This window comes from Piliocolobus tephrosceles, chromosome 10 (assembly GCF_002776525.5).
Source record: "Piliocolobus tephrosceles isolate RC106 chromosome 10, ASM277652v3, whole genome shotgun sequence".
NCBI classification, from domain to species: domain Eukaryota; kingdom Metazoa; phylum Chordata; class Mammalia; order Primates; family Cercopithecidae; genus Piliocolobus; species Piliocolobus tephrosceles.
In genome coordinates this window covers 70894057-70920149 of record NC_045443.1, presented here as the reverse complement: position 1 = coordinate 70920149, position 26093 = coordinate 70894057, and the positions used below count along the sequence as shown (strand labels likewise).

At 32.3% G+C, this 26093-nt stretch overlaps 1 long non-coding RNA gene across 1 annotated transcript in view; it reads left to right on the top strand.

The window, feature by feature from the left end:
* Positions 1-26093, top strand: part of LOC111552343 — a 573045-nt gene that overhangs the window by 428055 nt on the left and 118897 nt on the right. The window lies entirely within an intron of this gene.

The following is a 26093-nucleotide window of genomic DNA, read 5'->3' as shown; positions in this document are numbered from 1 at the left end:
TCTTTTTATTGTCTGTCCTCGGAGTTCTATACTTGACTCTTTATTCTCTTTATTTAACCACTTTTCATAAGCGGAGTTGAGTTGAAGTATTGCTATCTTTAAATAAGTACCCAGGAAGCTGCCTGGATGTTATGTTTTATTTGCTTTAGAACATGAACCATTTTTAGTTTTTCTTTCTCTTTTATCCAGAGAGTGACTCAACAACTAGAATGTCAGCAGCCTCCAAATCTATAAATATAAAACCAACTCAGCCTAGAAGTTCTTATTACTCAATGGTACCCACTATACTTTCTGGTTAAAATGAATGGGGCCTCTTTTTCATACATGGTAATGGAGAAAGGCAATTTAATAACAATTTGGAACTTCCAAAAGCCTGAAATGCAGTAAAGAAGAATTGTGTGTGCGTATGTGTGTATGTGTGTATTGCTAAGTATACTACAAATGTTATATCTTTTCTCAGTGAGAAGGGTTGTGTACTCTGTTCCAGTTAAAAGCCATAACCAATCTCCTCCCTTCTAAGAATATTTCTGCTCACTAATAACATATTCATTGTCATATCTCTTCAGAGAGCAGAACTTCCATTTAGAAAGCTGACATAGCATTTGCATCATTGAAAAATCAGATTTTGTGAGATCTCTAGACCTCACTTGAATATTGCAGTTTCACTTGATCATTTATACTTCTTTGGCCCAGGCTAAGGATGGTGGCTATGGTTTTTATCTCAAATGCCAATTATTTTACAGCAATTGCCCCAAATACTACATTGGAAAAAAATTGTAAGGTCAAATATGTACTCTTTGGAAAAGAAAGCTGTAACAAATTAGCAATATGATTTGTAGATAACAGGAGGCACATATGTAAAATGATTCCAACACTCCATTGAAACTTTCACCAAAATCACAGAAACCTGGAAATGTATAATTACATTTATCCAGCATTATTTCCCTTGAATGCTTCAAATGAAATTTATAAATATAAATCCATTTAAAAATACTTAATGAGTGGTCTCCTAATCTATTTTTTTTCCAAAATAGATGGTGCTAAAATCAACACGTTTTCCAGAATACAAAACAGATATGTTTTCTCTCCTTTTTTCATTCTACTTCTGAGATATCTAGAGAGTGCTTGAAAGCTTATTTCTTTGTTTTTTCTTTCTTTTTGCAATGGCTATTGTAGTGCAGTGGATTGAACTTGTAGAGTTTTTCATTCACACTTCTCAGTAATTGGTAAAATTCATAACAGATAACTTACACTAAAATATTGCTATTAGAGGCTCGTCACAGTGGCTCACGCCTGTAATCCCAGCATTTTGAGGAGCTGAGGCAGGCAGATCACCTGAGGTCAGGAGTTCAAGACCAGCCTGGCCAACATAGTGAAACCCTGTCTCTACTAAAAATACAAAAATTAGCTGGATGTGGTAGCACGCACCTGTAGTCCCAGATACTCAGGAGGCTGAGGCAAGACAATTGCTTGAACCCAGGAGACAGAGGTTGCAGTGAGCTGAGATCGCACCACTGTACTCCAGTCTGGGCAACAGAGTGGGATCCCATTTCATAAAATATATATATTGTTATTAGAATATCATAACACATGACTAAGATCAGTGTACCTCACACAATAATATAGCTGAGTCTGGAAGTGGTTGATGCAAATTGCTTGTGAAAATTGATAATGTATGTTTAATTTGAGTACATGTGCATTCCAACACAGCACTGAACATACATCATTTGCATATGACTCAGTATAGATTCACAAGTAATTAGAAAACTTTCATTTCTGTACCATTTCTGGTATGACTTGCTACTGAAAAACCAAGCTTTCTTTGAACATTAGGGCAAAAAGGCAGTTGTGTGACATTTTACTTCAAATGTTAGAGATGATTTATTCAATTCGATTTGGTTGAAGAGCTTCTAAAAGAAGGTTGATGGATTTCAGGAAAAGGATAGAAAAAAATAGACAATGATAAATGAAAACATATTCTATCTTGCAATAACATATACTCTCAATTAGATTCCAATGAAGAACAAAAATAATAAAGATACTGCAAAAACCTGATCATTCTAAGTATATTTTATTTAGTTTTAATACAGTCAGAATGATAATACATGTGCATTCTAATTCTCATCTTGATCTTATTAATATTACACTATATTAATCAAATAAAAGAAAAGCTGTGGAATTATCACCAATGATCAATTTTTTTTCTTAGTTTATCCTAGAAATGAGAACTTTCTGTCATATCATAGTGACTTGACAGTTAAGGAGTCTAAATACACATGGATCTGGTGTACCAGTACAAAGAAAAGAATGTGGTTCCCTTCATGTAATTACCATGAAATCGCCCTCTGATTGTAGAAATGGTAGATAAATGATGTGCCTTTGCAAGGCTTCCTCAATTTTTTCTACAAATCTTGAATTCAGATGATTTTCATCTGAATATTTACTACATTTTTAATTCGTGTCTTTCTAAAAATTATATGTGGGTTTACCTCAATACCTGTTTAGTCATGTAATTTTGTTTTGTTTCCCTGGTCAGATCCAGTTTCTCAGAAATGTGTTAATTGGCTGAGTAGAAATGGCTGCCAATCTTTACTTAAGTCATTCAGGACATTTGAGATGAGATTGGACACTATTAGTAGTGGTTACATTTTATTTCAATCAATTTTATTTTCTTGATAAATGTTAATCAAAGTAGAATGATAGTGTGTCAGAAATATAGTGGAAAATATACCTATTTGGAAGACTAAAATGCTTGTTTCTGCTGGCCAGAACACTCTTTCAAACTCAGGTACATGAGAGATAAAATAAACAAAAGAGCAAGTTGATACACAATGACTCTACTGGAAAATATTCTTACATAATTTTTTCTGTTGAGTCACTGATTATGATAAAGATAAAACAGCAATACAGACTAGAATATTTATTTATATGGATTTATATATCATCTCACTATTACTCCTTTGACAAATAGCAATATATTTTTAATAATAATCTTCATATGACAATCCAAGTCATCCAACTGCTGTGTGAGAATTCTTCACTTCAACATTTCCTGTTATTTGTTATGCTTTCCTCGGAGGTTGTAATTCTCAATTTACAGGTTACTTTTTTTTTGCAGGAGAGGTTAGCAAGCTGTGCCTAAATTATCTTATTTTATTTTTGTTCTATGTTCATATATTTATATAATATATGCATTACGGTTATTGCTATTATTTTCCAGTGAGAGTTGAAAAAGAAGATTCAGTTTGCCTCAGAGAAATTTAGATTGAACATTCAGAAAGTTGGAAGAGTTAGAGATGAAATTCTACAACATATATAAGTTTTAAAAATCTTTCTTGACATTATATGGAAATAGATGTAAGATAACTTTTTTGGTGGTTGCAAATGTAAAATTATTTATTTTAAAAATGTTAACAGTGATATCCTAAAATGTATTAGGTGGAAAGACTGATACTTAAATATGTGTTTGGCCAGCTCACTTTTTACGGTAGAAAGTAACTAAAAGAAAAAGAGGATCAGTATCTATGCTTTAAGATTATAACCATAATTCAAACCCTTAAAATCATATTTGGTAATTTTGTTGGTAATCTGCATGTAGCATATCACATTTTTACATGTTTTAAATAGGAAAACTAGATAAATGTGTAAAAATTGTATCTCAGCATTTTGGTATAGAAAGATCATATGTTTTCTCATTATATGCCTGATTACTAGACCTTTTACAAAAACCTGAAAGCTATTTATTTTTAAATGTTGACAATTAATTCTAAAACTTCCCTTCCCATATACCTAATCTTTCATATTTCATTGTTTTATGATATGTTTCCAGGCATATTTCATTATATTTTGAAATTAAGTATGCAAAAATAAATGTTTATAGTTACCTCAACTCTTTTTAATTTTTTTCTTTTTCAAAATATTCCATAGTGACTTATGGATGTTTTGTGGAACTTATAGGTCATGATTTGATGTTCCAGAGATAACCATGAATCAAATAGCAAGTATATAATTAGGATAGAAAAATAAATTATTTAAATTTCTAAAATAGCCAAAATTTAGTAAGAGATTTAATAATTTCATAGAGTTATCAAGTTAGCTGAAGGGATTTTTCCTAGTTTGTATGTAATCCACGCATTATATTCATCTCTCTCTCACATACACCAGGGGCCCGTTTTGTGGAAGACAATGTTTTCCACATACGGGGGGACAGAAGGTGCGATAGTAAGGGGGTTGGTTTCAGGATCAAACTATTCCACCTTAGATCATCAGGCATTAGTTAGATTTTCATAAAAGTGCACAACCTAGATCGCTCTCATGTACACTTCACAGTAGGGTTTGCTCTCCTATGGGAACCTAATGCCACCGCTGATCTGATGGGAGGAGGAGCTCAGGTAGTAATGCAGGCTCACTGCCACTCACCTCCTGCTGTGCAGCCCACCTGGTCCCTAACAGGCTATGGACTGTTACCAGTCCACATCCCAGGAGTTGGGGACCCCTGAAATACACATTCTCTCTCTCATCTATCTTCTGCCACAGTTTTCTTGTTGCCACTTTTTTTTTTCCTTCTAGTAAATCTGATTGTTCAAAATGACACAATATACACTCAGGAAGAAAATAAAAGCTGTCACCCATGAGAAGAATAGAGACATAATTTTCTCAATCTTAGGAAAAAATATAATTAATAAAAGATATTTTCTTTCTGAGCATGACAAAAATGAAGCTGAGTCAAAATGGGCTTAAATCAGTTTAATACTGCAGTCCTAGCAAATCATGCAAGTTGGTAAATGACCTTGTCAAAATGCGTAAGACCACTTAGAAAAGTACTATCTGAGAATAAAAAAAAGAATGACAAGTACATTCCATTTTTTCTGTATAATATGACAATAAATAATAGCTATTTGTATTTAGAAAAATAATTTGAAGGCATACACATTAATTAAAGCAGCAAATATTTAATTAGACCCCAGTAGTCACCCAAAATACTTTAGGTAAAGACATTATAGAACGTTGCAGACAAAAATTCTAGCATTTTATACAGTCTTTTATAGTATATGATAGCAACATAATTTCAGACTTCCTTATATTTTACTATATTACCCATCTTAACTAAGTCCATCTATAATCTTTTATAGTTGTGGAATTTTTAAAATATATACAGTAGTAGAAAGTGTATTTTAATGAAATTTCAAACAATTGTCATCAAAATGTTAGAATTAATATTTTCTTACTCTTGTATATTTAGTATTTTTATTTCCATTTTTACTTTTCCCTTTATGAACTTTAATATGCAATTTAAAAGTATAAGTTAATTTAAATTTTGCTGTTTGAAAAACTGTTACATATAATTTATTACACAGCAATTATATTAGGGTCTTTTTTTTTTTTTTTTTTTTTTTGAGACGGAGTCTCGCTCTGTCGCCTAGGCTGGAGTGTGGCCAGATCTCAGCTCACTGCAAGCTCCACCTCCCGGGTTTACGCCATTCTCCTGCCTCAGCCTCCCGAGTAGCTGGGACTACAGGCACCCGCCACCACACCTGGCTCATTTTTTGTATTTTTTAGTAGAGACAGGGTTTCACCGTGTTAGCCAGGATAGTCTCGATCTCCTGACCTCGTGATCCGCCCACCTCGGCCTCCCAAAGTGCTGGGATTACATGCTTGAGCCACCGCGCCCGGCCAACATTAGGGCCTTTCATAGTTTGAGATACATTCTGAATATATAATTTGTTTTCAAATAAACATAATTTTTCTATAGTTAATATCAATTTTTAAATCTATACTTAATGTGGACAAGTATTCTCTTAACATTTGGTTAAATGCCTTCATCATAATAATGCAACAGTTGTAGGCAATATTCTTAATTTAGTTTAAAGACAAAAGAGTTGTAACTATTTAACAGTTAAATTTGCCAAAAAAGAAAAAAGGAAATTAACGTATTTGAAATGGACCACTCTCTAGAAAGTTATTTATTCATTTTGGCTCAATAGCTGTGCATGTTTTTGTAGAAGTATACTGATGGCAAAGTCATTAATTAATAAATTTTGCCATATTAGAAGTAAAAATTTCAAGGAAAAGAGTCCCCATTTTCCATACCCCTGACAGAATCACACAGATGTCTTTCTTAAGTTGTTGTAAGTTGCTTCTTTGAAGTATTTCAACAATCTGCCCAGCCGTTTGCTCTATTTTTGAAATATACACAATGTTGTCTTCTGCAGTGTAGTCATTTTGAAACAAATACAATGACTTGAATTTATAGGCCTTTCAGGCACAGACTCCGTGGTATGTCATAGATATTAATTGAATTTCATGAGCCATATACTGATATATACTAATTCCAAAGCACACATATTATTTTTAAACACTAGAGATTCCTAGAAGATCTAGACCCTTACATGTATTATTTATATTTTATTGGGTTTCAACTGGCAGACAGGTTGACCTAACGACATAAAACAAAACAGAATGGGCGGTTTTGCTTCCTAAATTTACAATAATGATATCCAGAGCTCAGATTCCATATAAGGTACTATGTATATTATTATTTTTTTCTTTCTCAATACTGTTGTAAGGTCTTAATCATTCACCATATACTTTATATAGTTTTCTTGATAAAAACAAATGAATCATAGATCATTTCTAACAAAAATCTTTATTATTCTGTACCATAAAATACATTTATATTTTACCAAATATAAATTATTTTATAACCTTTTAAAATATTTGTTCTTTTATAATTTTATAAAATTATTTTATTAAAATATTTTATGCTACTTATTTTTTATTTTATAATGTTACAGATATATTGCAACTCCCTTCTTGACATAATCGTTCATGCATATGTCATATGTCAGCATAGAATTTGCTGCAAACCTTTATTCTCCATATTCAAATAGATTTGGGTAAGAGAAGATTTGCTTTACCTTGTAGTTGTGAACTTGAGAAAAATGCAATTCAGGGCACATTGTGAAATATTTTTTGTTTGTTTGCATGATCATAGGCTTTTTATTCCCCCACAGATGTCCTTTAAAAGAAGTTCAAAACAGGAATGATTTTTTTCAAACTTACAGCTCTTTGAAATTTTTAAATAATACACCACCTCACAATCCAAAGGTGGCTGGTGACATGGTAGGCACTGCATATCATTTTACCTTTTATATTTTCTCTTGAAATAAACCAAATTATACATGACAAATTGCGTAATAGTGGCTAAAATTTAGTGAACCATGTGTCTGGAATTCTGCTAAAATCATTATATATAATCTCATTTGTTCATATTTTTAAGTACTTTGCTTTTTTTTGGACAGTTCTATTTTCACAGTAAAATCCAGAGAAAGGTACAGAAACTTTCCCATATGTCCCCTGCCTTCACATATACATAGCCTCATCATTATTAACACGTGCCACCAAAGTGACATATTTCTTAGAACCGATAGTCCCACATTGATACATCATAATCATCTATTCTCCATAGTTTACATTAGGGTTTATTTGTAGTTTTGTTTTTCTCTACTGGTTTGGATGAACGTGTGACAATATATATACCATTATAATAACATACAAAGTATTTTCACTTCCCTAAAATTCTTCTTGCTGTATTTATTCATTCCCAACTTCTGCCTGCACCCCACCTCCATCTCCTGGCAACCACCAATCTTATTACTGTTTCTTTAGTTTTGTCCTTTCCAATATGTCATATGACTGGAATTATACAGTATATAATCTTTTCAGATTGGCTTCTTTTACCTAGTAAGATGAATTTAAATGTCTTTCTTCTTTTATGGTTTAATAGCTCATTTATTTTCAGCACTAAATAACATTTCATTGTCTGGATACCAGTTTATTTATCCATTCACCAACTGGAGGGCATCTTTTTTCCTCTTAGTTTTCACAATTGTGAATAAAGCTGCTATAAACATTGTGTGCAGGTGTTTGTGTGGACATAAATTTTCAGCTCATTTAGGTAAAAGGCAAGAAGTGCAATTGCTGGATCTTATGGTAAGAATATGATTAGTTTTGTGAGAAACCACCAAATCATCTTTCAAAGTGCCTGTACCATGTCGCATTCCCACCAGCAATGAATGAGACTTTCTGTTGCTTCACATACTTGCCAGCATTTAGTGTTCTCAGTGTTTTGATTCTGGCCATTCCAATATGTATGTGTTGTTATGTTATAGTTTTCCCCCTGGTAACATATGATGTTGAGCATTTTTTCATATGCTTGTCTTCAGTATATCTTCTCCTGGTGAGGTGTTTGGTAAGGTCTTAGGCCCACTTTTTAATCAGGTTCTTTGCTTTCATATTGCTGAGTTTTAAGATTTCTTTGTATATTTTAGATGACAGTGATTTATCAGATGTTTCTTTTGTAAATATTTCTCCCATTCAGTGACTTGTCTTCTCATTTTTGACATTATAGTTCATAAGGCAGAAGTTTTTAATTTTAATGAAGTCTAGCTTATCTATTTTTTATTTCATGGGTCATATCTTTGGTGTTTTATTTAAAAAATCATCGCCATGCTCAAGGTCATCTAGGTTTTCTCCTCTGTTATCTCTAGGAGTTTCATAGTTTTGCATTTTACATTTAGGTCTATAATCTCTTGTAAGTTAATTTTTGTAAAAAGTACGAGATTTGTGTCTAGATCCATTTTTATATATTAATGTCCAGTTATTCCAGCACCATTTGTTAACAAATTTATCTTTGCTCCATATATAGCCATTGCTCCTTTTCAAAGATCAGTTGATTATACTTATGTGGATCTATTTCTGGCTTTCTATTTGTTCCATTGATGTGTCTATTCTTTCACCAATATCATATTGTTTTGATTACTGTAGCTTCATAGTAAAACTTATCATTGGCTGGTGCCAGTCCTCTAACTTTGTTTTTTTTTTTTTTTTCTTCAATATTTTATTGTTTATTCTGGAGTTTTGCTTCTCATATGAACTTTAGAATTAATTTGTTAGTATTCACAAAATAGCTTCCCTGGATTATAAGTGAGATTCCACAGAATCTATAGATCAAGTTATAAAGAACTGAAATTTTGACAATATTGAATCCTCCTATCCATGAACATCAAATATGTCTTCATTTATTTAGTTCTTTGATTTTCTTCATCAGAGTTTGGTACTTTTTCTTATATAGATTTATATATTTTGTTAGACGTATACCTAAGTATTTTATTTTGGAGAAAAATAATGTAAATGGTGTTATGATTTTATTTATTTTGAGACAGCATCTTGCCATGTTGCCCAGACTGGAGTGCAATGGCACAATCTCAGTTCACCTCAATCTCCACCTCCCGGGTTCAAGCGATTCTCCTGCCTCAGTCTCCTGAGTAGCTGGGATTACAGGCACATCACCACACCTGGCTAATTTTTTTTGTATCTTTAGTAGAGACGGGGTTTCACCATGTCAGCCAGGCTGGTTTCAAACTCCTGACCTTGTGATCTGCCAGCCTTGGCCTCCCAAAGTGTTGGGATTACAGGCATGAGTCACCATGCCTGGACTTTTATGATTTTAATTTTAAATTTCACTTGTTCATTACTGGTATATAGGAAATCAATTGACTTTTGTATATTAACTTTGGATCCTATAACCTTGTATAGTTTTATATTAGTGCCAGAAACTTTTTCCCCAAAACTTTGTGATTTTCTGCATAGAAAATTATGTCATCTGAAAACAAATAGAATTTCACTTTAACTTTTCTTCATGATCTGTATACTCTTTATTTTCTTTACTTGTTTAATTGCATTAGCAAGGACTTCCAATACAATGTTGAAAGGAGTAGTGAGAGAAGGCATTCTTGCCTTATACTTCATCTTAATGGAAAATCTTTGAGTTTTGCATCATATAGTATAATGTAGCTTTTTTGTAGATATTCTTTATTAAGTTGAGAAAGTTTTACTGCATTCCTGGGTTAATGAGAGCTTTTATTATGAATGAGTGTTGAATTTTGCCAACGGCTTTTTTATATCTATTGATATAATTATGTGTATTCTCCTTTAGTCTGTTGATATGATTAATTAGATTAATTGATTTTTGAATGTTGAACCAGTCTTGCATAATTAGGATAAATCTGCTTTGGTCATGATATATAATCTTTTAAATACTGTTGAATTTTATTTGCTAATATTTTATTGAGGATTTCTGCATTTATGATATAAAATATTGGCCTATGGTTTCTTGTCTTTTAATGTCATCTGGTTTTAGTGTAAAGGTAACAATGGCCTCAGAGAATAATTAGAGATTGTTTCCTATGTTTCTATCTTCTGAAAGGGATTGTAGAGTATTGGTATAATGTCATCATTAAAAGTTTGGTAAAACCAGTAAACCCGTTTGAGCCTGGTGCTTTCTGTTTGGAATATTAATTATTGGCTCAATTTATTTAATAGACATAGACCTATTCAGATAGTCTATTTCCTCTTTTGTAAGTTATGACAGATTGTCTCTTTCAAGAAATTCGTCCATTTCATTTAAGTTATCAGATTTGTGGACAAGGAGTTTTTTATAGCATTTTTTATTATCATTTTATTGGCCATGGGAACTGTAGTGATGTTCCTGCTTTCATTTCTAATATTATCAATATGTGTCCTTTCTCTCTTTTCCATAGTTTGCTTAGCTAGAAATTTGTTGATTTTAACTTAACAATCTTCTCAAATAACTAGCTTCTGTGTTTTTTAAAAAAAAATCTCTATTGATTTTATGTTCATAACTTTATTGATTTCTTCTGTAATTCTTATTATTTTTTTCTGCTTACTTTGAATTTAATTTTTTTCTTTTCTAAGTTTCAATGTGAAAACTTAGGTGATTGATTTTAGATTTTTCATCCTTTCTAATATATGAATTCAATGTTATAAATTTCCCTCTAAGAACTATTTTTGCTGCATCTACAAATTTGGATATATTTTCATTTTCATTTGGTTAAAAATAGATTTCTTCTTTGACCCATGTATTATTTAGAGGTATGTAATTTAATATTCATGCATGTGGAATTTTCAATTATCTTTCTGTTATTGGTTTCTAGTTTGTTTCCTTTGTGCTCTGAAAGCAGTCATTGCATGGTTTCTATTCTTTTCAATTTATTAACTTATGTTTTATGTCCCAGAATGTGGATTACTTTCATGAATGTTTCATGAGCTTGAAAAGAATGTGTATTATAATGTTTTTCAAATTTATGCTCTAGAAAGCTTTTTAAAAATATATCATTCTTGTCATGTAGTGATTGCCCTAAACAGAAAGTTGACTTTGCTATCTAATTACCGCCCAAAAGAAATGTTGAAGTTCACTTGTTATAAGTCAAATCATCAGTTTGCATTGAAGTACACTGATATTCACAGGATTCAGGTCAAAAGTCCTGTATGAAACAAAATAAGTGACTTTGTCACTTGCCGTTTTACAACTAGTCTGACCTCTGAGAGGATTATTTAATTGGTTAAGCACCTGTATCATACGCGTGTTTTATTGACTTATTTGGTGTGTATGTGGCCATACAACTTTTCCTCCTTTAAAATATTTCCATACTGAAGCTATACTCTAGAAACCAAAAGTTTAAGAAATGTGAACTCACAGTCTTCAATGAACTTGAATTGATGCAAGTTTTTTTCTTTTTAGTCGAGTCTAAAGGTAATTTCTCCATCTACCTGCACACGTCAGTTTGGTAAATGGGCCAAGAGAAGAGTGATCATTTATTTAGGAATGTGTCTCTCTGAGATTCTTTAGTTTTACTGAGAAAATATCGGTTTTATCTCCTGTTCTCCTTAGTGAAAAATAACATTGTTTTTTTTTTTCTTTTTATTTCTATATAATGAACTAATGTTTAAGGTATAATTTACATGAAGTACAATCTGTAGATTACAAATGCAAACCTCAATGACTTTTGAATAATGTATGCACCCATATAACCACCATCTGGTAAAGATATAGAATAGTTTTGTTCCCAAAGTAAGTTCCCTAATACAACCCTTTATTCAATCCCTGCAACCATAGTTCTGATTTCTATCACTTTAGCTCAATTTCGCTTATTCTTGAACTATCTATAAATGGAATTAAACAGTAAATACTCTCATATAATAGTATCTGGTTTCTTTTGCTGAAAATCCTTGTTGAAATTTATCTGTTTTGTTGTTAGTACTCTATTATGTAATTCTTTTTCACAATTTCTTTTTTACTATCCTATTATAAATAAAGCTATTATAAAAATTTTTGTCAAATTTTGTTGATTTTTTTGTATCATGGGTAAAAACCTAGGAGTTTAATGGCTAAATAAGAGGGTAATAGTACATTAATTTTTATAAACAATTACAAAATAGTTTTTCAAAATATTTATAAACTCCTACTATGAGGGTGTCAGAGTTCCAGTTGCTCCACATCTTCACCAATGTTTGGTATTATCAAGCTTTCTAATTTTACTGTGAGGGTGAGAATAATGTAGAATCTGATTGTAGTTTTATTCTGCATTTTTGTAATGAATGAAGGTAGTGGGTAACTAGCCCTTTATTGTCAGTAAATCTATATAATTTTTTTATTCATTATATTCTATCTTTCTGCTTTTATGTGACCAATCTAAACAGAGGGGCCTTTTCCCTAAATGTCCTATTTATTCAAAGAAATAGCTTCAATACTTGTTGATTCTATATATTATATATTGATTCTACTTCATTATTATTCCTACCTTAACTTTCGTTTATTATAATTTTAATTTTATTTTACATTCTGGAGTTACATGTGCAGATTTGTCACATGGGTATATTACATGACATTGATGTTTGGGGCACAGTTGATCCTATTGCCAGGTACTCAGCGTAATATCAAACAGTTTTCCAATACTTGTCCCCTTCCTTCCATAACCCCTCTGGGAATCCCCACTATCTATTGTTGCCACATTTATGTCAATGACTACCCAATGTTTATCTCCCACTTATAAGTGAGAATAGGCTGTGTTTGGTTTTCTTTTCCTGCAATAATCTGCTGAGGTTAAATGGCCTCCAACTGCATCCACATTTCTGCAAAGAGCACAGTCTCATTCTTTTTTATGGCTGTATGATATTCCGTGTTGTGTATGTACCATATTTTCTTTATCCAATTCACCATTGATGGGCAACTAGGTTGATTCCATGTCTTTGCTATTATAAATAGTACTGTGATGAACATATGAGTGAATGTGTCTTTTTGGTAGAACAATTTATTTTCCTTTGGATGTGTACCCAGTAATGGGATTGGTAGATAGAATGATAATTCTAAGTTCTTTGAGAAATCTCCAAACTGCTTTCCACTATGGCTGAACTAATTTATATTCCCAAAAACAGTGTATAAACATTCCCTTTCCTCTGTAGCCTTGCCAGCATCGGTTGTTTTCTGACTTTTTAATGATAGTCATTCTGACTGGTATGAGATGGCATCTCATTGTGGTTTTGACTTGCATTTCTGTGATAATTAGTGATGTTGACCATTTATTCATATGTCTGTTGACCGCTTATTTGTCTTTTTTGAGAAGTGTCTATTCATGCCTATGTCCATTATAATGAGGTTATTTGTTTTTTTGCTTGTTGATTTAAGTTCCTCATAGATTCTGGATGTTAGTTCTTCATATGATGCATAGTTTACAAATACTTTCTCCCTTTTTGTAGGGTGTCTGTTTACTCTGTTGATAGTTTCTTTTGCTGTGCAGAAACTCTTTAATGAGATCTCACTTATCAAATTTTGTTTTTCTTGCCATTGCTTTTAAGGGCTTAGTCATAAATTTTCCCAAGGCTGCAGTCCAGAGTGGTGTTTCTTAGGTCTTCTTTTAGGAGTCTTAGAGTTTGAGCTCTTACATTTAAATCTTTAACCCATCTTGAGTTCATTTTTCTATATACTGAAAGGTAGGGGTCCACTTTCATTCTTCTATGTATGGCTAGCCAGCTATCTCACAACATTTATTGAATAGAAATTCCTTTCTCCATTGCTTATTTTTGTTTACTTTGTTGAAAATCAGATGGCTGTAGGTGTGTGACTTCATTTATTTGTTCTCTATTCTATTCCCTTGGTTTGTGTGTCTGTTTTTCTACCACTACCATGCTGCTTTTATTATCATAACCTTATCTTATAGTTTACAAGTTGAGTAGTGTGATGCTTCCAGCTCTGTTCTTTTTGCTTAGGATTGTTTTGGCTATTCGAGCTACTTTTTGGTTCCATCTGAATTTTAGAATAGTTCTTTTAGGAGTGTGAAAAATAATATTGGTAGCTTGATAGGAATAGCATTGACTCTGTAGATCATTTTGAGCAGTGTAGTCATTTCAGTGATATTGATTCTTTCAGTTCATAAACCTGGAATGTTTTTCCATTTGTCTGTGTCATCTATGATTTCTTCCATCAATGTTTTGTGGTATTTCTTGTAGAGATCTTTCACCTCATTCATTAGATGTATTTCTAGACATTTATTTTTTTAATGAGATTGCATTCTAGATTTGGGCTTCGGCTTGAACACAGTTGGTGTAGACAAATGTACTAATTTGTGTACATTGATTTTTGTGTCCTGCAACTTTACTAAAGTTGTTTATCAATTCCAGAAGCCTTTTGATGATGCCTTTAAAGTTTTCTAGGTACAGAGTCATATCATCAGTGAAGGGAGGTAGTTTGATTTATTTTCCTATTTGGATGCCTTTTAATTCTTTCTTTTGCCAGACTGGTGTGGCAAGAACTTCCAGTATTATGTTGAATAGTAGAGGTAAGAGTGGGCCTCCCTGTTTTGTTCCAGTTCTCAAGGCCATACTTCTAGTGTTTGCCCATTCAGTATGATGTTCACTATTGATTTGTCACAGATGTCTCTTATTATTTGAGGTAGTTACTTTGATGCCTAGTTTCTTGGAGTTTTTATCATGAAGAGATGTCAGATTTTTATTGAAAGCTTTTTGCACATCCAGAGAAGTGATCATATCATTTTTGTTTTAATTCTGCTTGTGTGGTGAATTGTAGTTAACTGATTTTCATGTATTGAACAAAACTTGCATCCCAGAAATGAAGCCTACTTGATCATGGTGAAATAACTTTTGATGTGCTGTTGTGCTTAGCTTGCTACTGTTGAGAATTTTGGGATCTATATTCATAAAGGATATTGGCCTATTGGCCTGTAGTTATTTGTATTCGTTGTGTTCTTGCCAGATTTTGGTATCAGAGTGATGCTGGCTTCATAGAATGTGTTAGGGAAGAGTCACCCATTCTTTTCTTTTCTTTTATTTTTTGAATAGTTTCAGTAGAATTGGCCCCAGATTCTACTGAATCTATTTTTATTATACGTCTGGTAGAATTTAGCTATGAATTTGTCTGGTCCAGGGCTTTGTTTGGTTGGTAGGTTTTTTATCACTGATCGAATTTCAATATACAATATTGATCTATTCAGGATTCAATTTCTTCCTGATTCTATCTTGAGAGGTTGTATGATTCCTGGAATTTATACATTTCCTCTAGATTTTCTAATTTGTGTCCATAGAGGTTTTCATAATAGTCTCTGAGAATCTTTTGTATTTCTGTGAGGTCAGTTGTGATGTTACCTTTGTGATTTCTGAGTGTCCTTATTTGGAACCTCACTCTTTGTTTCTTCATTAACCTAGCTACTATCTTTCTTTGTTTAACCTTTAAAAAAACAACTTTTCAAATTTATCGACTCTTTGTATGGATATTTGAGTCTCAACTTTATTCATTTTGGTTCTGATTTTAGTTATTTCTTTTTTTTCTGTTAGCTTTGGAGTTCATTTGTTCTTTTTTTTCTTGTTCCTCTGAGTGTGAATTTAGATCACTAATTTGAGATATTTCTAATTTTCTGATGATGCCATTTAGCCTTATAAACTTTCCTCTTAATGTTGCTTTTGCTACATCCCAGAGATTTTGTTATATTGTGTCTATGTTTTCATGTATTTGATATATTTTTTTCTTTTTTCACTTCTTAGTTTCATTGTTTACCCAAATGTCATTCTGGAGCAAGTTGTTTAATTTCTATGTAATTGTGTGGTTTTCAGAGATCTTCTTGGTACATGGCATTTATAGCTTTTATTAAGAATAGCCACTTTTTGCTTTACCCCTTCTAAAACTCAGTATTAACTTTCAAAATTATATTTTTGCTTAAATGTTAATAAGTACATTTCTTGTCTTTTGTTTCTTTGTCTGGAAGTAAAATGTTTATTTATTCTCAATAATCATAACTTAATGTTTTACTCCAAATAAAATGTAATACACTGGTTTTTCACTGATTTCCCACTAGGCCTTTTATAAACTTTTATATTATGTATTTTGATAATATGTGATGAATTTTTATTTGCTATCTTTCAGATGCTAATCATTATCAAAAAGTGTTATGTCCAGAAGAATAACATCTAATTAATTTACTCAACATTAGGCTGAAGTTTTTCATTCTTTTGCTTTGTTAGTAATCTCTTCTTCACATAAATGTAATTTTTTTTTATAAAAGAGTCAACAAAAGCCTCAAAAACTAACTTTACTTAATGATCTTAGAAAAAAAGTAGTTTCAAATTTCTAGTCATTGTTACACTTATTTAAAACAATTCTTTTGATGAGTATTCAATTAAATTAACAAAATTTTTTTAGTCTTTATGTATTGGTCAACTGTTCCATGAGTTATGCACATACAACAAAAAATGGATACTAGGCTACATTTTTGTACTTATATGTTTTTCTTTTGATAAATAATAATAATTAAAATTAAATCATTTCCAGTAGTGTTTTATAATAATGTCATTTTCTTGAAAACTATTTCACAATGTAGCCTACTTCTTGTTTAACTCTGCCATGATAGAGGTCATATTTCTACAATGTTGGTAGCTTTTTTTCGTGTTGGAGTTTTCTGAGGAGCAACTTGACAGATTCAGATGAATGCTGCACAAGTTAGCAATGTGTAAAATAGAATCTATCAAAGGTCAGCCAAAATAAAATGTCATAGATAATGGCCAAAATCTATACATCTTTAATAGTTTGTTGAAATTATAAAACCTAGTATTTACATTTTAAAACCGTGATCCAACGATGACACCACAGTTTTACCAGTAAGCTTCACTTTAATCCTCTAAAATGTATCTAGCAATATAAAAGGCATAAAATGGTATTGATTTGACAGTGAGGTATTCTCATTAACAAGGTGTTATTGAATTTGAATTAATTACAATAATCATCTCTACTCCTCACATTTAAAAAATATTCAATTCTGGCCTGGCATGTGACTCATGCCTGCAATCCCAGCACTTTGGGAGGCAGAGGTGGGCGGATCACGACGTCAGGAGATCGAGACTATCCTGGTTAATATGGTGAAACCCATCTCTACTAAAAACACAAAAAATTAACCAGACGTGGAAGTGGGCACCTGTAGTCCCAGTGACTCATGAGGCTGAGGCAGGAGAATGGTGTGAACTCGGGAGGTGGAGCTTGCAGTGAGCCAAGATCGTGCCACTGCACTCCAGCCTAGGCAACAGAGTGAGACTCCGTCTCAAAATATATATATATATATATATGTGTGTGTGTGTGTGTGTATGCATATATATATATTCAATTCTTCAATAATTTTCTTATCATGTTTATTGTGATACAGCCATATTTAGATAGGCTTCAAAGAGTTGAAAAGTTGCCTAACCAAAAATATATTAGCCACAAAGTCAAATTTATTAGATTAGTAAACTTATTACTAGGATAAAATATGACTTTAAGTTAATATATACTAATTTAAATGTCTTCTTAAATGATATTCTAGGATTTCAGTGGTTTAAAATGCTATTAAATTGGTAATCCATTTCATAACATTGATTTGCCCACTTCTGGCACCTAGTCTTTACCAAAAAGAACACAAAAACAAAACAGCTTCCGAGTTTTTTCTCTTTTTATGAGAGTTCAAGGTCAGGGAGCAAAAAAACATGAGACTATTACATGTCAGTCTCCGCATCAAACAGTGGGATTCGCTTTCCCCAAGACAGACCAAGATAAGATAAAACCCATTGACTCTCATCATAGGAAGGTTTTGAATATAATTCTTCTGGTATTATTAAAGAGTAAAACCTTAGGAAAGAAGACCTGACATTAAATAAGGTACTAAAAACAGGTACTATGATTTCTTTCACCAGCATTTTGTAGTTCTCCTCCAAGAGGTCTTTCATCTTTTTGGTTAAATGTATTCATGGGTATTTTATTTTTTGTATGGCAATTGTAAATGGGATTGAGTAATTTATTTGGCTCTCAGCTTTAACGTTATTGGTGTATAGAAATGCAACTGATTTTTTTATGCATTAATTTTGTATCCTGAAACTTTACTGAAGTCATTTATCAGGTCTAATGAGGCAGGAGAATAGGGTATGGAGGCAGGGAACGTAAGGCCGATCCATGCTGACTTCCTACAACTAAATCAAATGAAAACTGTTCAGCAATGACAAGAAATATCCTCTCTATTTACATAGGGTGTACACTGAGTAAATGACTTTGTAACTTCATCCTCTGTATTTACATAGGGCATACACCAAGTAACCAATGGAAACCTCTAGAGGGTATTTAATCCCCAGAAAATTCTGTAAAAGGGCTCTTGAGACCTTATGCTTGGGCCCACTCCCAGTCTGTAGAGTGTACTTTCGTTTTTGGTCAATCTCAGCTATTGTTGCTTCATTTTTTCCTTACTTTGTGCATTTTATCAGTTTTTTCTTCAAGATGCCAAGAACCTGGTCACCCTTCAACTAGTAACACTAGGAGTTTTTTGGCAGAATACGTAGGATTTTCTAGTTATAGGATAATGTCACCAGCAAACAGAGATAATTTGATTTTTTTTTTTTTTTTCCTATTTGGATGCCTTTTATTTTGTTCTTCCTTGATTGCTCTGACTACATGGTTGGAGCTGGAGGCCATTATCCTAAGTGAGATGATTCAGAAACATAAAATCAAATACTATATGTTCTCATTTTAAAAGGGGAAGCTAAACAATGGATACATTGGATATAAAGATGGAAATAACAGATACTGGTGACTCCAAAATGGAAATGGAAGATAATGGAAAGAAATGGTGTAGCTGTGGATTGCTTCTGGCTTTGATGAAAAAATCAGATTTTGACAGGTTGAGATGAGTAAATAGAATTTTACATACAGAGACAAATAGGAGAAAAGTCACAGAAATGTGTAATAGAAATCATGATGTGAATTGCTACATTTAATGCACTCTTTCTGAAACAGTGTTCTGTGTTAACCAAATGATTATCTAATTTAATCCTCACAAAAATCGTGTAAGTCAGGCTGCTATTTTTTTGGTTTAAATCTGGAGAAACTGAAGCTAAATAACTTGCTGAAACCTATATGACCACACATTTAGGGTACAGACAAAGGAATGGTTTGACTTGATTGCTGATTGTGGAAAAACAAAATAAAAATGTCTAAAATAAAATAAAAGGTAGAATTTAGGTCTTGTGAAGGTAAAGATTTAACTTGATAAGTAATAAAACTTTTTAAAATGCTTTCATACATGTCTATGACAAGATTCAATTTCTGCTTAGAAAAGATTAACCTGATATGTAGCAGTTTGGGTTCAAGAATGCAAAAACTTAAGATTGAAAGACCAGTTAGGACACTGGTTTTCTTTTCTTTTTCCACTGTCACTGCCATTTGGATAGGCCTTTACCTCCATGGACTACAGAAATAGATTCAGAACTGGTGTCTCTAATTCCAGCTTCTCCTTTCTTCAATGTATATTCCTCATTGTCACCAAAGTTAACTTTGTGAAACACTGATACCCTTATGTAACTTTCTTGTGTTAAAAGTTTCAATGGCTTGTCATTATATTCAGAAGAAAAGATCTAATGCTTAGCATGGTGTGTGAGGCTCTTTATCATTAAAATAGCTTTCTAGCCTTTTCTCACCTCTCTGCAATCTCCACCCCTCAAAACCATCTCTATATTTAAACATACCAAATGACTGTTTCAAATTTAGACCCTTCTAAGTCACAATGCCTTACATGTTCCATAAGACTACAGGGCTCCTTCTGTAATTGTTTATCTAATAATTCATCCCTAGAGACCCAGCCCCATCCCAGTTTCCTTGCAGCCCCAGTACAGGGAGACACTACATTCTCTGAGCTTTCATTTACCATGTCTACCTTCCACTATTATAACATTTGCTACCTTTTATTTGAGCAGTGTATTTATGTCATCTGTCTTCTGCAATTGACAAATACCTAGAAGCAAGGTGAAAAATCTGCACTGATAATTCAATTTTGGAATTTTTTTTTTTCTATCAATAATATTGCTCTGCTCAGCTTGTACTTTATGTTAGCCAGGAACAAAAGAAGCAAATATCCCACTCCCCTGTGTATTTCTGAAAGGGGTGATATGTCAGGTCATTCTAGAGTTTATTTGACCATAATAATTTTCATAATGTAAAATCATTCTGCTTTGTTTAAGATTAGTTAAGACAAATACGGCAGGAATTCTAAAAACAGTGGCCCATTTTGGGTAAGTTTCCTGGGTTTTCCAGGTAAGAGCCAGATAGGGTTAATACTGAGAATTTCAGAGAACCTTTATTTAAAAGAGCAAATGAAATTGTATTTGAGAGTAAGAGTAATCGTGGCTCTTAGTTTTAGTCCAGATGTTGAGTCCAAGAAAAGTATAGCAAGAAAAAGGAAGGCATTCAAGTTCAAGCAGGAACTAAGCAAAACAGCAAAGGGAACTTTCCAAAAAAAAAGCAAGAGTAACAGTAGCTTGTACTTACAGAGTGCTCTTGCAACCTGAAGGTGCATGTGAGAAATATATTAAACACCACTTTTGAAGCTGGCATCCTGATGTTCTACATTGAAATGCTTTTTTTTATTTTCTAAACAGATAAATCACACACACACACACAGACACACACACACAGATACACACCTCTATATGAAATTGTGTTCACTGTATTAAAATATAAAATTTTATAAAAGAAATACCACCAAATGGTAATAGAACCCCAGCATTTGTTTATGTAATGATGAATTTGATAGTTGAGGTTATTACCTTATTTATACAAAAAAATCTAAAATATGTATCCTAAGCTTATTTGTTACAGATGTACTTTGTGTATTTAGCAAGCTACTGATTTCCAGTAGGTTTTCTTTTTTAATTAAACTAGGGGCTCGAAAGTAGTAATGCAGCTTCAAAAGCTGAACTATATGCTCCCTTGTTACCAACAAGTTCAGCCTGATATTACATTTAAATAAAGGAACGCATCTATTTTTCTTTAAAAATTATAGTATTCACTGCTTCTACTAATCAAATGTATAATCATTAACAAAATATTTTTTCAGTCAAGTATTTTTCGGTGTGTATTTTAGGAATACACACATACATTTTTGGCAAATTTCTAGGATTTTATTATCATGAAAAAAAATCACAGGATGAGAGAGGTGGAGTAGAAAATGTCTCAGTCATTAAGCTATAACCATTTGTATTTTCTAAATAGGAATGGCTCTTCAGTTTTGATTTTTTCAGAAGTGCTCTACTTCTATTCACCTTTCTATCTTCATCTCTGCTACACCCCATCATCTCCACAATCTATTCCCAAACTATAATGAGCTCTAGTTCACTGCACAATGTACTCTTTCTGGTCTGGAAGGTTTCCTTGCCTGTACTTGAACTTCTCTACTCGAATAGCCCCAATTTTTCCTTCAGAACTCAATGAGAGCTCACGCCATCTGGGAAATCTTTCCCTTCCCCCATGGCTCAGGTGAATTGTCATCCTGCACACTCTCATTTTTGTGTGTGTCCTTATAGTTGCATTGCAGTGATTCCCAGGACGCTTGCATGTTAAAATGTGTGACTCTTTCACATGTTTGTGCATAGCCTGAGAGCCAGATGAGTGTCTTCTGAACTGCGAAAAATAACTGGCATGGAATGAACACTTAATAAATAAGTTGAATAAGCAAAGATTCTGAGATATATAAATTGAGATGAAACTAAAGGAATCATGCATGCTAAGGACAGAAAGTCGGCAGCACTCTCCTTAAGTTTCTCTACTTAAAACCATTATAATTTAACTCAGAAGATGAGAGCAAGTGTTTTCAGCATTGGATATTCCTCCTGGGTCACCAACTAGCACCCAGTCAAAATCCACTTCATGTAGATTTTTTGTGCTTTGGCTTGTAAATCTCCACCTCTTTTATCCCCCTCTCTCCCTTCCTTTCTCTCTGGACTGAGAATCAACTTATTTTCGACCTAAGAATTCTAGCTTTAAGTTGCAGCATCAGAAAAGTATACAGAAAGAAGAGTTGGAAGTTACTGTCATCCAAAAGTTTAAGAGTTAATTCCTGCTTAAATATTAAGTATCCAAAAGACATGTCATAGCTGGTAGTTTAGTAAAAGGTTGTATTTTGGATACAATTTAAATGTTTTTTATTTATTAGCTTGCATGACGAATCATGCTGTATTGTGTGTGTCTTTGATGCCTTTCTCTAAGATTCCTATTCAATATGAAATATCAAAGGCTAGAAAAAGTATTAATTTAATGCTAATGTTTATTTAGAACCTACTATGTTCCAGGAAGTTTTCTACCATATGTTTCAATATTTATTAATACAATTTCCTCTTATTTAAATTTCCCTTTTTACATTTTTTTATTAGAACCTATGCATTTTTTTTTCATCTAGACCATTGCAAAACTCAGAGCTAGTAAAATCAACCCCTTGTTTAGAAAGTATGCTAATGACTCATCATTGTTATAACAAGGATTAGCATACTTTTTCCTGCAAAGAGATAGAGAGTAAATATTTTATGCTTTGCATGTCAAGAGGGATAATTATATTTTAAGGTATTTATATAACACAGTAGTAAATAAATTTCCATATATTTAAAATAACATTAATGGACACTTATTTGTTATACAGGTCTACCAATTAGAATGAATTTCGAAGAATTAAAACTTGGGGTTCAAAAATAGTGTTCTGCATTATCACATCAATTAAAAGTGCCTTTCTATAAAAGCAGTTCTTAGCTTGTGTGCTATACAAGAATAGTCAGTGGACAGAATTTGGCCCATCAGGCATTCGAACAGTGTTCAGTGTCACAGGGTTTTTCATAAGGTTTTTTTCTACCCATCTTTCAGACCTCATTCCCATGTTTCTTAATATCTCATTTTCTACTAAACCTGTGATTAGGAAAAGATCCACATTTTATGGATCCTGAAAGCTTAAGCAATTTTAGGGGAAGTGGAAGAGGACTTCTTGAGAAAAAAATGTAAGATTTCAATTTGGTGTGAAGGTGTATATGTACTTGGAATGTGCATGTAAGGTGTAGCAAATTTTAAAAGTTGTTTGAATATCTCCCAAATAAGAGAAAACATCTAAAAGTTCCAAAAAAAAAAAAAAAAAAGTATGACCTATGTCATACCTTCATGCTGCAATTCAAGTAAGTCTAAACATTTGGTAATAATGATACTTGAAAGCCATTCTACACCAAAATGATTAGCAATATCTAAACAATATGCAGAAATGACCTCAAAGCACATAAACATCTCCCATCAAACAGCGCATGCCCCCATTCTACTTCCCATTAGTCAAGTAACAAAAATGGCAATGGCCCCTCTGATGCCATTCAGCATGAGGAAAAGTATCACAAAGAAGTCAGAGTAGAGAGAGGAGGTCTTAACTGACTATATCAAAATATATCAGTTTTGTAACTTTAAAAAATTATAGGAACAAATAAATACAGGGGAATGCTAGGATCTCTCCCGAGTTCTTGGCTGATATTCATGCCAGTGAAAATCCTTGATTCTTAAGCTTCTTCCATTAGCCAGAAAATGCATCTCTACCCTGTATCTAGCCATTCCCAAACTGTAGCCATTCCATAAAAATGCCATGTATTTCCTGCTATTGTATCTTTGCTTCAGTTTGTCCTTCTGCTATTAATTTGTGTCTTTTTCAAAACATCTAGACTGAGTTAAACTATTTTATCTTGTATAAATTGTAGGAATTATTCTTATGTTTCAGGGATAATTTTGATGGTATCATTACATGTCTTTATCCTCTCCTCCACTACTCTATTTGTATATAGTTTTTATGGTTTCTGGAGCATAACATCTATTCAATGAATATTTAATTTATGCATTGTTCAACATTAAATATGTGAAGAAAGAAAAGATGATAAGAAATTAAAAATAATTGAATTGATTATAAAATGTCCTCTGAATAACACTGCTATCAATGTCTCTCTGTGAATTTTGATGGGAATAATTAAATGTTCTGTTAAATTTTAGAAAAAGGTTTTTTTTCTACAAAATATTATTCATATATTATATTAAAATGTAGGGAATACATGCATATATTCTATCAAGGGTTTTTATAAAAAAAATTCTTTTTAGGTTAGCAAGTTGAATTTTGTTCTTAAATGTAATACACAATGCAATCTACAGCCTACTAATTTGACTAATGTAATGTTATATTTCAAATAATCTCTAGTGCTTTTCTAATCAAGTTGAGAGTCTTTTTGCAATTTTATAAAAGTGATTTGGCAATTTGATAAAGTAGATCATCAAAGCTCTGTTTCCAAAATATGTAGCTTCATCAAAGCTGTAAAAATTATGTTTCTACATAAAGACATGCAAAATGGAAGAACTGCATTTCTTATAAGTCCTGGGCACTGACTTTTTCTTTTATAATTTAAATTTCATTTACACTAAATAGAGATATAGAGGGACACTATTTAAACTTTAATTCATAACTTTCAATATATGATTTTAGTAATAGCAAGCATTTATTGATTTTTAAACCAAAGATGGTTAACAAGTATTATTTATATTTCTTGTAGCAATCTTGTCATGATTTTCCTCCTTTTAAATATGTGAAACTAAGACTTCAATTTAAACAAATTGAAGTTGGAATAAAAAGGATTTTTAGGGGTCTTTTATTTTTTGTGGGTACATAGTAGGTACATATATTTATGTAGTCTGTATTTTGATACAGGCATACAGTGCATAATAATCATATTGTGTAATATGGGGTACCCATCTTCTCAAGCATTCATCCTTTGTGTTGCAAATAATTCAACTATATTATTTTAGTTATTTTAAAATATACAATTAAATTATTATTGACTATAGTCACCCTATTGTGCTATCAAATACTAGGTCTTATTCATTCTTTCTAACTTCTTCTTTGTACCCATTAACCATACCCAACCCCCAACTACCATTCCCAGCTTCTGGTAACTATCCTTTTACTCTCTATCTCAATGAGTTAAATTGTTATGAGTTTTAGATACCACAAATAAGTGAGAACATATGATGTTTGTCTTTCTGTGCCTGGCTTATTTTACTTAGCATGATTAATTCCATCCAGTTCTATTCACGTTGTTGCAGAGGACAGAATCTCATTCTTTTTATGGCTGAATAGTACTCCATTATATATAAGTATCACATTTTCTTTTTTCCATTTATCTGCTGTTGAACACTTAGATTGCTTCCAAATAAAAAATATTTATAAAAATCTAAAACTTACATTTGCATTCATTAACACATACTGCCTTCTTTAAAGTCACTTCCCATATATTTGATATTTATTGTGTGTGTTTATGTGTATTTTTATATATGCAGATATAGATAAAATAAACACATTAATATATGAAAAGTATAATTACTGTACAATTTCTGAGAATAATAAGTACTTTATTTTTCTCCAGGTTCATAGTCCAGGAGTCTAAAACATGCAAGAATTAGGAACAAATGTATTTCCTGTAGGTTAATCCCTGAGAATGCATCTCTTAACTCTGTCTTGGTATTGCATTGTATCCTCTAATCACACCTGATTGGAGAAAGTCATGGCCACTAGACACCTAGACAAACTGAGCTTTACATATTCCATTTAATACCTACTGACTTAGAATAAGATACTTAACCACTAAGATACTTAACCTCTCAGATCCTCATTTTTTGATATGTATAATGGATAACAATATCTTAATTACAAGGTAGTTTTAAACTAATAAAATAACATTTAGACCACTAAGACAATTTCCTGAAATAATTCCAAGTAACTTCAGGCCAGAATGAGAGATAGACTGGTCCTTCACACATCAAAAATAGCATGCTAATTCTCTCTAATAAAATTAAAACACTTTATTTGTTTATCCTGAGA